Source organism: Phyllobates terribilis, unplaced genomic scaffold (genome assembly GCF_046119375.1).
Source record: "Phyllobates terribilis strain yellow unplaced genomic scaffold, ASM4611937v1 Scaffold_12__6_contigs__length_324123572, whole genome shotgun sequence".
Classification (NCBI taxonomy): Eukaryota; Metazoa; Chordata; class Amphibia; order Anura; family Dendrobatidae; genus Phyllobates; species Phyllobates terribilis.
Window position 1 is genome coordinate 136,507,765 of NW_027362772.1, and position 15,761 is coordinate 136,523,525.

Consider the following 15,761-nt stretch of genomic DNA (forward strand, 5'->3'; position numbering starts at 1 on the left):
AAAAATAATATGAAGCAAATAAAGTAGTGAGAGAGGTTAAAACATAACCTTTAATGAATACGTAGGTAAAAAAAATATAAAACATCCCTAGGACCTGAAATCCAATTAATGCCTGCCAAAGGTAGTAACACAAAGCTACCTATCATAAATATGTACCTGTTATAAACAGGAGTATATATGGCATCAACAATAAATGTATCCCATCTGTATACTTAACAAGACAGTGGCAAGAAAAATGATAGAGCTGTCAATACCACATCTCAATAAGCGTGCAACATATCCGACGACCAGTGATTTTTTGTGAGGGTTCAAACTTAATATAATATTGAAACAGCCTCACCATGCAAGTTGTCCGTTCACGCTTCCTTAGCAGGACAGCTCACTAACGTGGGGCATCGGCACCTCTTCGGCCACCATCCACATATGAAACACCACTCCCAATGCGTTTCATCACCTCAGTTGCTCGTCAGGGGAGAAAGGGGTGTCTGTTGCCAAGCCTATCATACAGACGGCACAGTTTACAGATGATCCTGTCATCCTTTTTATATCTGCCCGCGCTCCCTAATCACGCGGGCGCGTCACTTCCGGTTCCGGCTACCTTACATCTGGTATGTGGAACGCAAGTGCCGGCCGTGACATGCAAGCGATACATCCGGTGCGCGCGTCACCAGGCGCTCGCAACCCAGATGATGCATAAAGAAGGAGTGACCGCATCATGTAGGATAGGTACTGCCCACACCATGAGAGGGGTGGGAACCCGGCACAATTATTCTGCGGTACCTCACTCCAGCCAGGAGGCGTTTCCTTGCAAACATGCATATCCAGGAACCAACTCCAGTTACATACCACATGCAGCGCAGTATAAACCATGTTACATTGTCCCCAGGAGGTCTATGGCTGAAAATCATCACAAGACAAAACAAGTCAGAAGTCAAAAGGCAATAAAATCATGAGCACACATCCTGCCCAAAAGAAAGCACCAATGGATGGGAAGCAAGGACAGGAGAGACAAGGGCAGGGACCACATCTAAGGGAAACGAGATGGCGAGGAACTAGCATTCCCTAGTAAGGTACTAGCAAAATCATCCCTACCCATCAGTGGAGGTTGGCACCCTAAAACACCTGCGCAATTGGCGCCCCCACTCCGTGGCGGCTCTCCCTACACTCCTATCCCTATTACACCCTACATTCAAAGGAAAGATCTAAAGGATAATTGTTCATTCAGACCATGTGGAGCCATTGTTTGTAACTTATCTATCCACTTGGTCTCTCTCTGGAGAATCAATTTGTCCCAGTCTCCCAACCTCGGTGGGGCAATTATCTTATCAATCCCCAAAAACCGTATCACATCCACACAACATGAATGTGCATTGTTAACATGCCTTGCTAAGGGGGTGTCCCTTTTAAGGGCAATATCTCTTTGATGTTCCCCCACCCTTCTCCTCAGTTCTCTCTTTGTTTTCCCTACATATTCCAGACCGCACACACACGTGGCCTTATACACTATCCCCTTGGACCTACAGTTTATGAAATGTTTTATAGCAAAGGTCTCACCGGTGACGTTGCTCGTAAAATCCTTCCTTTGCAGCATGACTTTTCATGCTATGCATCCACTACATCTGAAGCTCCCCTTAATGGGGTTTTGAATCCAACTGCCTCCTTGATGACCCGTGTAGTGGCTATGAACCAACCTGTCCCTCAGGGATCTTCCCCTTTTGTACGTTACCAGGGGTCCTGAACTAACCAGTGTGCCTATGTCCTAATCCATCTGGAGGATTGGCCAATGTTTTTGCAATATCCTGCGAACGGTGTGTGCCTTGTTCGAAAATGTAGTAATAAGCCTGCCTGTGTTGTCGTCCTCAATTGATTTAGGGGGGGGGATACAACAGAGAAGTGCAGTCCCTTGCCAAAGTCTCCCCATATGCCTCAGTTACCACCCTTCTAGGGTATCCCCTCTCATAGAACCGCCGACAGAGGTCATCGGCCTGTTCCTTGAAGGTGGCATCATCTGAACAATTTCTCCGAATTCTCATAAACTGTTCCTTTGGAATTCCCTTTTTCAGGGGCACCGGATGGTTACTGTCCCACCTGAGAAGGGAATTAGAGGAAGTTGTCTTTCTGAAGGTTTTTGTTCCTATCAGTCCATCAGCCCCCTTCTGGATAAGAATATCCAAGAATGGTAGCTTCTCCATATCATGTTCGAAGGTGAAATGGAGGTTAAGATTATTATGATTCAGTCTTTTGATGAAATCCTCAAAAGTTTTTTCACCTCCTTTCCACATTACCAACACGTCATCAATATAGCGAATCCACAATAGTATACTGTCACTCCCCTCTACAGGTGTATCCCCAAACACGACGGTTTCTTCCCACCAGCCCAGATACAAATTGGCATACGAAGGGGCACAGGGACTCCCCATCACCGTACCCCTGAGCTGGTGGAAGTACTTCCCACCGAAAAGGAAGACATTTTTTGTCAGACAAAATTGAAGGGCCTCCAGAATAAACGTGTTGTGTCTACCAAACTGCCTACCCCTCCCACTGAGAAAAAACTGAACAGCCTCCAAACCCCTCTCATGTGGTATTGAGGAATACAATGATTCTACATCAATACTAGCTAGTAGTACATCAGTGTCTACCACCATATTTTCCAATCTTCGAAGAAGATCATTAGTGTCTCCAATGAACGAGTTGAGACCAGTCACGAAAGGTCTGAGGACCTTATCAAGGTACACACCGAGGTTTTGAGTAAGATTATTCACACCAGATACAATCGGACGCCCTTTCAATGGTCTCAATCCCTTGTGCACCTTTGGTAAACTATAGAAAGTCACCATCACTGGATGATTAGGGCATATAAACTCGCACTCCTGCTTGCTCACAATGCCATCACGTACAGCATCCCTAACCAACTGGTTTAGTTGTAGGGAGAATTCTTTTGTGAGATTAGTGTCTAATAGGTGGTAGCAGTCCTTTATATTAAGTATTTTCGTGCATATTGAATGATATTCACTGGTGTTCATGATCACCACATTGCCGCCCTTGTCTGACGGCTTAATGGTAAAGGAGTGATCTGTTTCAAGGGCCACCAGGGCCTGTATTTCCTGATGCGTGAAGTTATATTTAGCCCATCCTGGTTGTCTCCCCAGGTCTCTAAGATCCTTAGTGACCATGCTCAAAAAAACGTCAATCGGACTAAGATCATTTTGTGGAGGGGGCATTTTGGTGCTCTTTAATTTAAGGTCTGTGAATGGGCCTATCCCCTCCTGATTTGGGTCGGGGTCACTAAGATGAAAAAGGGTCCTGATGTCAGTTAGTAGCTCTTCACGTACTCCATATTCTGCACGTCAATGTATCATTTCTGATAAAATGTTTCCGCCATTTCAATTTGCGAACAAATAAATTAATGTCCTTGATAGTATCAAAGGAATCATAGTCAGTTATTGGTACAAAAGTCAGACCTTTACTTAACACTGCCATCTCTGGGGCTGTAAGTTGCCTGGAGGACAGATTAATAATCTGCGGATTCGCTACATTGCTGGGGGGTTGTTCAAATTGAGACCACTGCGTAGGGGATATCCCTCCTCTAAAAAATGAGCTCTCAATGGGGATCTCCTGTTATTATTTTCCCTCTGCCCCCTCTCCCTCTCTGCCTACCTCGGTGTGATTTGGGCCTAGCTTCGGACTCCGATAAGTCCGTGTCAGTAGATGACAGATCCGTGTCCTGGTGTCTAGGACGAGCGACTGAGGTGATGAAATGCTTTGGGAGTGGTGTTTCTTATGTGGATGGCGGCCGAAGAGGTGCCGATGCCCCACGTTAGTGAGCTGTCCTGCTAAGGAAGGGTGAACCGACAACTTGCATGGTGAGGCTGTTCCAATATTATATTAAGTTTGAGCCCTCACAAAAAATCACTGGTCGTCGGATATGTGGCACACTTATTGAGATGTGGTATTGACAGCTCTATCATTTTTCTTGCCACTGTCTTGTTAAGTATACAGATGGGATACATTTGGTGTTCATGCCATATAATACCCCTGTTTATAACAGGTACATATTTATGATAGGTAGTTTTGTGTTACTACTATTGGCAGGCATTAATTGGATTTTAGGTCCTAGGGACGTTTATATCCTTTTTACCTACGTATTCATTAAAGGTTATGTTTTAACCTCTCTCATTACTTTATTTGCTTCATATTACCTTTATGAGTGGTGATCTGTTTTTGAAAAAAAAAACCTTTTTTGCTGCTGTTTCCATTTAAAAAAAATACCACAACTTTCATTATGTTATTTGTGATCATTTTTGACTCAGATATTTCTTTCACTCTAATTTTTATTTCTATAGCGCCAACATATTCCGCAGCACTTTACATTTTAGAGGGGATTTGTACAGACAATAACGACATTACAGGGTAACACATAATTCAATAGATACCAAGAGAAGTGCGGACCCTGCTCGCAAGCTCTGTGGGGAAAGAGGGGAGACACGAAAGGTGAATGGTAAAAAAGTGTTTGTATTATTGTATTATATTGTCCAGCCATCAATATAATAAATAGGGTATTCACATAATGCTGCAAGAACTGGTCACCAGACAGTGTATGTACAAGTACAGACACAGAGGGCTAGTAAGTGAATGGGGGTGTGTGAACAGATGCTACTAGGGTCCTCATTTTGAAGAAAGTTTTGTATGGGAAAATGGGGATAGTTAGATTAGTGAGGGGAGGCGATAGGCCAGTCTAGAGAAATGCGTTGCTAGTGCACGCTTAACACTGTGGGTATTGGAGATTAATCGAATTGTCCTGAGTTGTGCATTTCACAGAATTGGGGCAGCACGTGAGAAGTCTTGGAGGCGAGGTGGGAGGTTAGGATTATTGAGGATGTTAATGTTAGGTCATTAGCAGAACAGAGAATACAGGTAGGGTGGTAGACTAATATGAGGGAGGAGATTTAAAGAGGTGCTCATATCCAATTACTTGCACGCGCAAGTCACCTTCATAGCAATTATTTCTGTCCAGCCTTTACACTGATGCCTCCACTCTATGCCAGTCATTGCACTGGTTGCCAATCTACTGCATAATAGAACATAATCTCATAACACTCAACAAAAAGTTCTCCACAGTTCTGCTCCAACACACATCTCTTCACTCATCTCTGTCTACTACACTAGCTGTGCTCTCCATTTTCCTAATGATCTAAAACTAACATTCTCCATAATCGAAGCCTACAGTCCTGCTCATCGTTATTGGCACCCATGCAGTTTAAGTACATAATGTGGAATATCTCCTGAAAAAAATGAATCAAGTGAAAGTTTTTTTTGGTATAGAGCACTCGTGTTAAATACAAAAGAGCAAATGATAAACAATAATTTAAGACTAAAAACAATGGGAGGTAAAAATAGAAAAACCTAAAGCTTGCTGTGTCACTGGTATTGGCACTATTTACTTTAATTTAGTATGGAAACACATTTTGACTCACCTGTGGTAAATCACAAAAGAGATTCTCCTGTGATTAGTTGTTGGTGCCCATGTCACATGAATTAGCCAATGAATGCTGACTTCAGTGTTTTAAAAAGCCACATGGTAGGCCCTGTTCCTTTTTCACAATGGTGAAGACAAAGGAACTGTTTGAGGACATCAGAACTGCTATTATTAGCAAACACAAGACTTCCAAAGGGTATAAGGCCATTTCCAAAGACCATGGTATCCCAGTTTCAACAGTGCGCAATGTTATTAAGAAGTTTGCCAAGCATGGAACCGTCAAAAACCTCCCTAACGTGGGGAAAAGAGAAAAATTCTCAAGAGATGTCTTCGAAAGTTGGTGCGAATGGTGGAAAAACACTATGTCAAACATCTAAAGACCTGAAGGCCAACCTGGAACAGTCTGTGTGGTTTCAACAAGTACCATACGCTGATCTTTGCCAAAGAGTACCCTGACAAACCACAATCCTTCTGGGAAAATGTTCTGTGGACAGATTAAGCAAAAATAGAGCTTTTTGGCAATGCAAAGCAACAGTTTGCGTTCAGATGGCTCAATGAAGCTTAAAAGGAAAAGAACACCTTGCCAACAGTTTAGCATGGTGGAGGATCCATAATGCTGTGGGTTTGCTTTGCTGTGTCTGGTACTGGAGGCTTTGACCGTATCACAGGAATCATGAAATCAGAGAATTATCAAGAGATTTTAGAGCGAAATATCCTACCCAGTGTAAGAAAACTTGGTTTGAGTCGAAGATCATGGGTCCTCCAGCAAGACAATGACCCAAAGCAGACATCCAAAAGTACACAGGAATGGTTGAAAAAGAAAACATGGATTGTTTTAAAATGGCCAGCAATGAGTCATGACCTCAATCCCATTGAAAATTTTTGGGGTGAGCTGAAATCTGCCATTGGGAAAAATAACCCTGCAAACATTCAAGAGTTTGAACAAATTGCAAAGGAAGAGTGGGAGAAAATTCCAGCTGAGAAGTGCAAGAAGCTTATAGATGGCTACAAAAAACATTGGGAGACTGTCAATGCTAAAGGGTGTGCAACAAATTATTAATTAGGGGTGCCTTTATTCCTGCACATGCTGTTTATTCTGTTTCTTCTTTGAAGTTGAAACATGGAAGTAGAAAAACAATGTTTTATTGTTGTACTAGTTTGGACCACTAATTAAAAAATTCTGAGGATATAACTTTGGTCCATTTCCATTTATTTCTGAGGATATTGTACATGAAAAAACAAAGGGGTGCCAATAATGGTGAGCAGCACTGTACCTCTCCGATCTCTAGCACTTTTTTCGTGCTGCAAGTTATCAGGAATCCACTGGAATCTACTACCCCAAATCACTCAGGTTAATTTCCAATGTCCACAAATTTAAGCATGCTCTAAAAGCACACCTTTTTAGGCAGGGTAGCTATCACATCAACCCAACCTACTTTAGTATGTTCTTCCCTCCTTACATTCCTCTTCAGACCTCACCTTTTCATCCATTTCTCTCACCCTCCATGCACTCAGTAGCTCTATCTGGACTAATGCAGGCTCTGGCAGCTGCAGCTTGACATGGTTTCCCCTATTTATTATAATGATGGCTGGACCATACACGAGTAGCACTTTCTTACCTTTTGTTTCACCCTAATTTCCTTATAGATTCTAAACTTATGAGCAGGGCCCTCACTCCTCTCGTTTGAATAGCTGAATCCCCAATAATGTCTGATATTTGTATATATACGATCTGAATGATAAAGCATTGCGCAGTATGTTGACTCTATATAAATAAAATTATTATTATTACTACAACCAGAAAAAATGGACCTCCCTTGTGAAATTGTCACATTTTTTTAATTAGCACTTTTAGGGTATGTGCGCATGTTCACTATTTGATTGCAGAAATTTCTGCAAGGTTTCAGCATCTCTTGGCAGCAAAAACTCTGCAGCAAAAATGCTCGTTTTTCTGCAATTTTAGAGCATTCTTTATGCATTTTTATTTGTTTTTTTGATGCGTTTTTGTACAGCAATAACTGCTTTTTGGAGCTAAATAAAGATATTTGAAAAAAGAAATGTGGGACATCGATTTAACCCTTGGATTACCGTCAGACCAGGGGTGAGTATATGGGTTAATTTAAATGATTAAAGAATGTGTTTGTTTTAATTCAAATAAAGTGTTTTATTCTCAGTGTGTGTTTATTTTCTCTTTACTTAGTAATAAGAGTGTCTGGCTGACATTCTTCATTAGTAAAGCTAGGGTTAGGTGTCAGTGACACCTAATCCCATTAACCCTAATCCCATTATTCCTAATCTCGCTCTTGTGTTGTCAGTACATGCGGATCCACCGCATGTAAAGACATTTCAATCGGTCAAAATCAGCAGCTCCGCTACAGAAATTGACATAATGTGGTGAGTTTGGGAATGTGCCCATGATCAGGAAATTCTGCGGGTGTGACTCTGCGTTTTTATGCTGCATCAGACCCGCTGTGGCCAGATATTACAGCATAGTGGATGAGATTTTTAGAAATCCCATGTCAACTATGCGTGCATCTGAAGCTGCGGATCACCCGATGACACTGACATGCAGCGCGTCTTTCAGGACCACAGCATGTCAAATTCTCTTGCAGAGTCGCTAGTCTCTGCAACAGAAATTTGACCACTAGAATGTATTGAATGCATTAAATCTGCATGGTTCAGTGAAGAAATGCGGATTTACATGTGTTCAACAGAACGTAGTGTTTTGGACGTAGCAAAGATATGCTGCGTCCAAAGCACTGCTACGTCCGGATCGTGGGCACATAGAGTAAAAATTAAAAAAATGGCGTTGGCTCCCGCATCATTTTCCTAACCAGCAGAGGGAAAGCCAACCACAGGGGGCTGATATTAGTAGCAGGAGAAGGGGCCATTAGCCAAAAATGTTTCCCGGCTGTTAATAACAGCCCACAGCTGTTTGCTTAGCCTTTACTGGCTAGATTACACGGGGACCCCAGAAAAAAATTGGGTCACTTCTAGAGCAGTCACACCAGCAATCACTGGTGTGACTGTTCTAGAGGTCAGCACTCTATACACTGACAGGAGTGTAATCACTCCTGTCAGTGTATAGCGCTGAGCCGTTGTGACAGAGGTTACAAGAGTACTGGTGATCAGCTGAGAGCTCCGATGACCTCACTTACTGCACTAGTGCTGCATGAGAAAATTCTCACGCAGCATCAGTGCCATAAGTGAGGTCACCAGAGCTCTCAGCTGATCACCAGCTGATGAACTCAAGTGACCTCTGTCACGCTCCCGTCAATGTTTAGTGTGCTGCCGGGTGAGTATAAAGTGTCTTTTATTTTAATAACAATTTATTTTAACTTTTTTTTTTTACACGGCAGAGGTGCCGCCTGAGGAGACTACTTCTCCCCTCAGCCTCGCCTACTCTCGCTGTTATCAGCCATAGGATGATGGTAGGAGTAGTCTCCCGATGGCAATTATTTGTGCGTTTTTGCTGCATTTTTGACTAATTGACTTGAATGATCAGTCAAATACACAGCAAATATCTGCAGCAAATCTGCAAATATTTTTTTACCTGCGCTTTTGCTATGGATTTGACTGACTCAATTTAAGTCAATGGGTGAAAAACGCTGAAAAAACACACAAAGAATCGACATGCTGCAGATTTAAACGCAATGACAATCCTGACAGGAAAATTCCTGATCATGTGCACAGCACTTCCGGATTGTCATTGCCTCAGCTGGCACACAGATTCCCTAGCATTTTGGCCCATTTTCTTGTGGAAAAAACGCTGCAAAAACGCACCAAAAACATACTGTGTGCACATAACCTTAGTAGCAAGTGGCAATTTGGGCATTCTTATCAATCATGTAATCCATCTTGTTCTTCAATAACTCTCCTTGCTCTAATCCTTTCTTTATAATAGTGGTGTACTCATGTAAAAACTGTATAGTTGGGTAACACAAACGGGTTTGCAGACCATTAGTTTAAAGGTGTCCATTTTTGTCTTTGTGCATTTATGTATTCATAAATGTGATGACATAGTTACATAGGTTGAATAAAGACCTAGGTCCATCAAGTTCAACCTTCCTCCATCAATTGTACCACACTGCACAATTTTTCAGATTGCTTATATACCATGTTTTCCCATGGTTTTACTTTAGCTATAATTTGACACTCCTCTCTAGATGTGTTATGTTGCATCTCAGATTTCCTGAGTCCATAATTTGCATACTAACCATACCAATAAATACTCTCATTGCTATGCGAATGTCAAGGACATGGTAGCCTAATTTTGTTTGAAAATATATATTGCATTTGGATACATTAAATATATTGCTTCACACCTTTAATAGTAGCTATGTTTCAACTGCATCCTGGTACAATTGACTTTTCTTCTTAAAGCACCACTCCAGGGGGCTTTTCTATTACAGTGCTGGAGTGGTGTCATTAATCTAAGTTCCGTGCCCCTAGTATTATACTCACCTGCCACCGTCTGCTATCAGTGCTGCTCCGGTCGCTCTTCTGCAGGTTGTATGACCTACCGGATCACTCTACTGTTTACTGGGCGAGTTGGAAGTCACAACACAATGTAAGTCATAGAGCCAAAACAAGGTTCCCATAGACTTACATCTAAAGCTTGTGACCGTTATCTCTCACTTCCGGTCAGTCAGACATTCCGGTCACAAGATCGGGATCACAGCGGAGCTGGGAAGATCTGAAGACGGCAGCTGGTAAGTATAATACAGGGGAACTTACAGTACAGACCAAAAGTTTGGACACACCTTCTCATTTTAAGATTTTTTTGTATTTTCTTGACTATGAAAATTGTACATTCACACTGAAGGCATCAAAACTATGAATTAACACATGTGGAATTATATACTTAACAAAAAAATGTGAAACAACTGAAAATATGTCTTATATTCTAGGTTCTTCAAAGTAGTCACCTTTTGCTTTGATGACTGCTTTGCACACTCTTGGCATTCTCTTGATGAGCTTCAAGAGGTAGTCACCGGAAATGGTCTTCCAACAATCTTGAAGGAGTTCCCAGAGATGCTTAGTGTGGTGCCCCTGAGGGTTCAGTCGCCACAGAGGTACTGCACCTCACGCAGATGTGTGGCGTCTCCTTTCTCAGGTAAGGAGGGAGTGCTGCCCGGGACCCCAACACCCGCATTCAACACTACACTACTCCAGGCCAGCTGGAAGGGCATTATGCACTTTTTCTGCTGCCCTGTCCCTGGCTGGAGTTGGAGGAACCAAAGAGAGGGGGAACCAGTAGTCGGTGTGGGTGGAGGATGTAGAATAGAGGAGCACCATTATAGGAGGTATATATAAGGAAGCCATCTTAGAGTAGACAGTTCAGAAGTTCAGTCAGTGAGTAGTAAGGAGAGGAGGAGAGCAGAGTCTCTTCAGGAGCTCTGCTCCATGACTGGGGCCTAGTAAGAGAGGCCCAGGAGGGGAGCAGAGGAGAAAGGCTCCGGTAACGAAAGAGATCCCAGGGGTACAGAAGGAGCAGGAAGCCACCCGTACGCCCAAGTCTGCCAGGTGTCAGAGGGATCAGGCCGCAAGAAGGGAACCGGTCCCTGGACCAGCCGTGTTACTCCAGGTCTCGGCTGGAAAAACCGGAGGCTTCTGCACTTCCATGGTGCAGTTGCCACAACCTCACCCTAGCCGCCGTGAAGGGCGCAAAATAGGTCCGGGAACTCCACGCTACCCAGAGTGACTTCAGGTTACCCGATTGGGACTTTGTGTGGGGAAGCGCAGGGCAGGAGGGAGAAGACCCGGCGTGAGAAGTCGGTCTAGTAAGGAACATAAAGAAAGCGGGGTTCCATCAAGCGCTCCTGATATACTTGAGAAAGTGCTGAACCCCTTGTCTGGTAGACGCAGTGCAACGTGGGAGGCCGCCCCGGAAAAGGGAGGGGAGGAAGAGAGAAGGAATGGAGACAGGGTGTGGTCTTAACCAGTCTAGACAGACTGCACCCGGCAGCCAGAATGGAAGGAGGTCAGGACCAAACCTTCACCTCTGGCCTGCAAGAGCTGGCGACCCCCCTCACCCTGGAGGGACTGGTCATCAAATTTGACTTTGGGGCTGGGTGGGGCTTCATCTGCAATCCCCACTTCAGCAGAGACATATTCGTCAACGGTCGGGATGTGGAGCACCATCTGGAACAGGGCAACCCCGACCGGAATTTGTACGCCGGTGACCGTGTCACCTATACTAGGCACCATGGGGAATGCGGGTGGTATGCCCTCCAGGTATACCGCGTGGTCAAGGAGGAAGAGGACATGCCCCCGCAGTTCATGGCTGTTGACCCGGCTGGGTCAGCCAGCAAAAATCAAGAGTACCCCCGGCGGGAATACCACCACTAAGCAAAAGTGAGTGGACAAACTTTAAAATAGTTACCCGTAAGGGTACAACCAGTTATTAGTGTGAGAACTGAAAAATTATGTGTGCATTTGCTTACCCGTGAGGGTATACAGACTGCAGGCTGAGGACTGTGAGCAGCCAAAAACTTTCCAGTGTATATAGTTGCACTTATTAAAGTGCCCTCTATTGGTTTTATATTTGCAACCAACCGACCTCAGAACAAAAACCTGTTTGGCGTGGCCGAAGACGTGGTCCAGCACCAGGATCACTTAAGCCCTGCAGCCACGCCCAGGGCCTACTTGGAGGGCTTTCGGACGGGTCTCTCATGCTGTTAAAAATGTTGAAAATGTTGTACATGAGAAAATATGTATATGCAAGTGAAAAGTTGTATATTGTTGTTGCTAATGTTAACCTGTAACGTTTAAGAAATGAGCCTACCATAAAGGGAAGAAAAAGGTTTATAATCTTCTAAGTGATGCATCTGAAAATTTTGTATGTCTAAAATACCGTGCTTTTGCTCAGTTGCAGCCCGTGGACGTGCTGTGTTTTACCAGGGGGGAGTGTGGCGTCCCTGAGGGTTCAGTCGCCACAGAGGTACTGCACCTCACCCAGAGGTGAGGCGTCTCCTTTCTCAGGTAAGGAGGGAGTGCTGACCGGGACCCCAACACCCGCATTCAACACTACACTACTCCAAGCTGGCTGGAAGGGCATTATGCACATTTTCTGCTGCCCTGTTCCTGGCTGGAGTGGGGGGAACCAAAGAGAGGGGGAACCAGTAGTGGGTGTGGGTGGAGGATGGAGAATAGAGGAGCACCATTATAGGAGGTATATATAAGGAAGCCATCTTAGAGTAGACAGTTCAGAAGTTCAGTCAGTGAGTAGTAAGGAGAGGAGGGGAGCAGAGTCTCTTCAGGAGCTCTGCTCCATGACTGGGGCCTAGCAAGAGAGGACCAGGAGGGGAGCAGAGGAGAAAGGCTCCGGTAACGTAAGAGATCCCAGGGGTACGGAAGGAGCAGGAAGCCACCCGTACGACCGAGTCTGCCAAGTGTCAGAGGGATCAGGCAGCAAGAAGGAAACTGGTCCCTGGACCAGCCGTGTTACTCCAGGTCTCGGCTGGAAAAACCGGAGGCTTCTGCACTTCCATGGTGCAGTTGCCACAACCTCACCCTAGCCGCCGTGAAGGGTGCTAAATAGGTCCAGAAACTCCACGCTACCCAGAGGGACTTCAGAGTACCCGATCGGGACTTTGTGTGGGGAAGCGCAGAGCAGGAGGGAGAAGACCCGGCGCGAGAAGTCGGTCTAGTAAGGAACATAAAGAAAGCGGGGTTCCATCAAGCGCTCCTGATATACTTGAGAAAGTGCTGAACCCCTTGTCTGGTAGACGCAGTGCAACGTGGGAGGCTGACACCCGTACAGTGTACCTGAGGAACTTGAACAGAACTGTGAGTAAAACTCGGATGACTGCACTCCCCTGCCTCCGTCAGTTATTTCCACTGCGCCATCTCTCTCATCTGCACTGCAACGCCCAGCATCACCATCTGCACCTACACTGCCACGGGGATCCGCTCCGCCTGTGGGGAGCAGAAACATCCCAGCTGCCATCCCATCACCCCTGGAGGTCTGCAGCAGCGCCGGTAACTATTACCGGAAACCACAGTGGTGCTACTCCAGCGTGAAATAAAATAAAAACACTGAAGTAGAGCTTTAAATGTATGTATTTTTTAGCTAAGTATTACTTACTAGATGGAGGCCCGATGCTATCGCATCGGGAGGGCAGTAATGTCACGATGGGGACAGACTTTGCAGCGTTGAGAATCTCTCCATCCCACCCACCTATCCACTCTCTCTTTCCCACATGTGCTGACTTCTCCGGTCTTTGCTCTCTTATTTGACCTGTCTACCCCATGTGCTATCCCCCTTGTCTGCTGTCTCTCTCCTTCCTGGGCTGTGTTCTCCCCTCATGTGCTGTCCCGTTTGAGCTGTCTCCCCCCTGTGCTCTCTCTCTCCCCTCTGTGCGCTTTCTCTCTCCCCATCTGCTGTCTTCTCCTCTCATGTGATCTCTTCTTTCACCTTTGTACCCCATATGCTCTCCCCATTGTCTGCTCTCTCTCTCCACCCCTGTGCTGTCTTCTTCCTTCATGTGTTCTCTCGTTTGAGAACACCTCCAGGATCAGCCGAATGATTCACTGCGCCTGCGCGGAATTCGCGCAGGCGCAGTAAATCAGACCGCCGCCATCTTTGTGCAGGCATATAGCGGCGGTCACATTAAACCTGCGCATGCGCTCCTCCTGTACAAAGATGGCAGCTGTCAGTGAATCATTCGGCTGATCCCGTCGGCGGCGTGTTCATGACGGTGTTACGCTGGTGGTACCGCACAAGAGGCTGGTACCACCAGCGGTTTCCATATTGAGATACCCATCAATTGGGTGTCCCAAAATAGCGGTCGGCGAACTTCCGCCGCTTGGAATTCTGGGATCCGGACACATCTGGACGGAACAGGATGTGAAGACATTACAAGGTAATTATATTATAGATCCTCTGTGGATCTACTGCTGGGTTTCTCAGTTTCTGCGCTGGTCTTTGTTGTTTGGCTGCAGCGCTGACTTCACTTCAACAGCACTGCAACCAATCAGTGAGCTCAGCAACTCTAAGCAGCTTTTGCTGTCTACACAAGCAGAGGTCGCTAATTGGCTGCAGACATGACGTCAGCACTGCAGACAAACAACAGAGATCAAGGCAGGGTCGGAGAGCCGACAGTGGACCCAGGGAGGGTAAGTCATACTCGCTTTGTTTTTTCATAGCTACTGCAGCATATTAAAGAACATATTCTGAAATGGGAAAACCCCTTTAATCTGTTTTGGTCACATTACACATAAACTGAAATCTTATATTTATGAAATTTAAATTATAAACTTTTATTTGAAATAATGTAATAAATATACATTTTAGTTTCCTTTGTTAACATATTTGTCTGCAATATGCCATAACCCTGATACCGTTTGTACTGTTTATTCTCACAGTGGGCAACAGCAGATAAAGTCATCTATTAACTCAGGTTTCACCTGCTATTTAAATAAAAATAAAGTAATAGATTTCATTAAATCTATTAAGTCAATTATAGCACTAGATCAGAATAATCTGCTTATTCGATTCATATTTAAGTTTGTTAAAATAGTAAATAATTTGTTTTGCATGAACATGTCTGCAACCAAAGTATCTCTACTAATTAAAGCACTGAGAAATAAATTACTTTTACACTAACAGGCAGCCTTGATACAGTAATTTTAAATCTGGACGCATTTTTAATTTCTGCCAGAAGAGGGCGACACAGTTCTCAAATTAGGTTGTATTAGAGATGCAAATAATTCACCGGCTGCCTTTGCAAAGTAAATGTACCATGCATTAGCACTTTTGGGGGAAGAACACGTTTTCAATTTATAAAGTGCATAAATAATATATATGTATATTTATAAATGGCTCCACAATTATCACACGTCTCACCATGAAAAGTATAAAATGTGAAAATGAAATTTTATGACATGCGGGTGTTCAATTATTTAAAGTGCTGGATGATTTATGTTTGTTGTAAAGAATGTACCTCATTTTTTAACATTGCTCTTTTTTTGTTCACCATTTGGAACACCATCTTTATAAATATTTATTGAACCCATCTTTGAAGAGTTTATGTTCCTGCAGAGTTTAGTAAAGAAAACATTCCTCATATAACAATATAAAGAATTCCAGATGTGCATTGGGTTACAGTGTGGCCTGTTATACAAAGATCATAGATAGTATTTATTGTACAGTTTCAATATGACGCTATGGCAGGGTCACGAGCATATACATCGGACAAGTGCTATCCCATTTTTTATCGGAGAGCCCTCGGACCAATGTTATTCAATCATGTCTGATTTTTTTTTTACTGACAGAATCTGT

At 44.1% G+C, this 15,761-nt stretch overlaps 1 protein-coding gene across 2 annotated transcripts in view; it reads right to left on the reverse strand.

The window, feature by feature from the left end:
- The window catches only part of PRKCG (protein kinase C gamma), an 881,135-nt gene that overhangs the window by 165,916 nt on the left and 699,458 nt on the right, over nt 1-15,761 (reverse strand). The gene's annotated exons all lie outside the window — the stretch shown is intronic.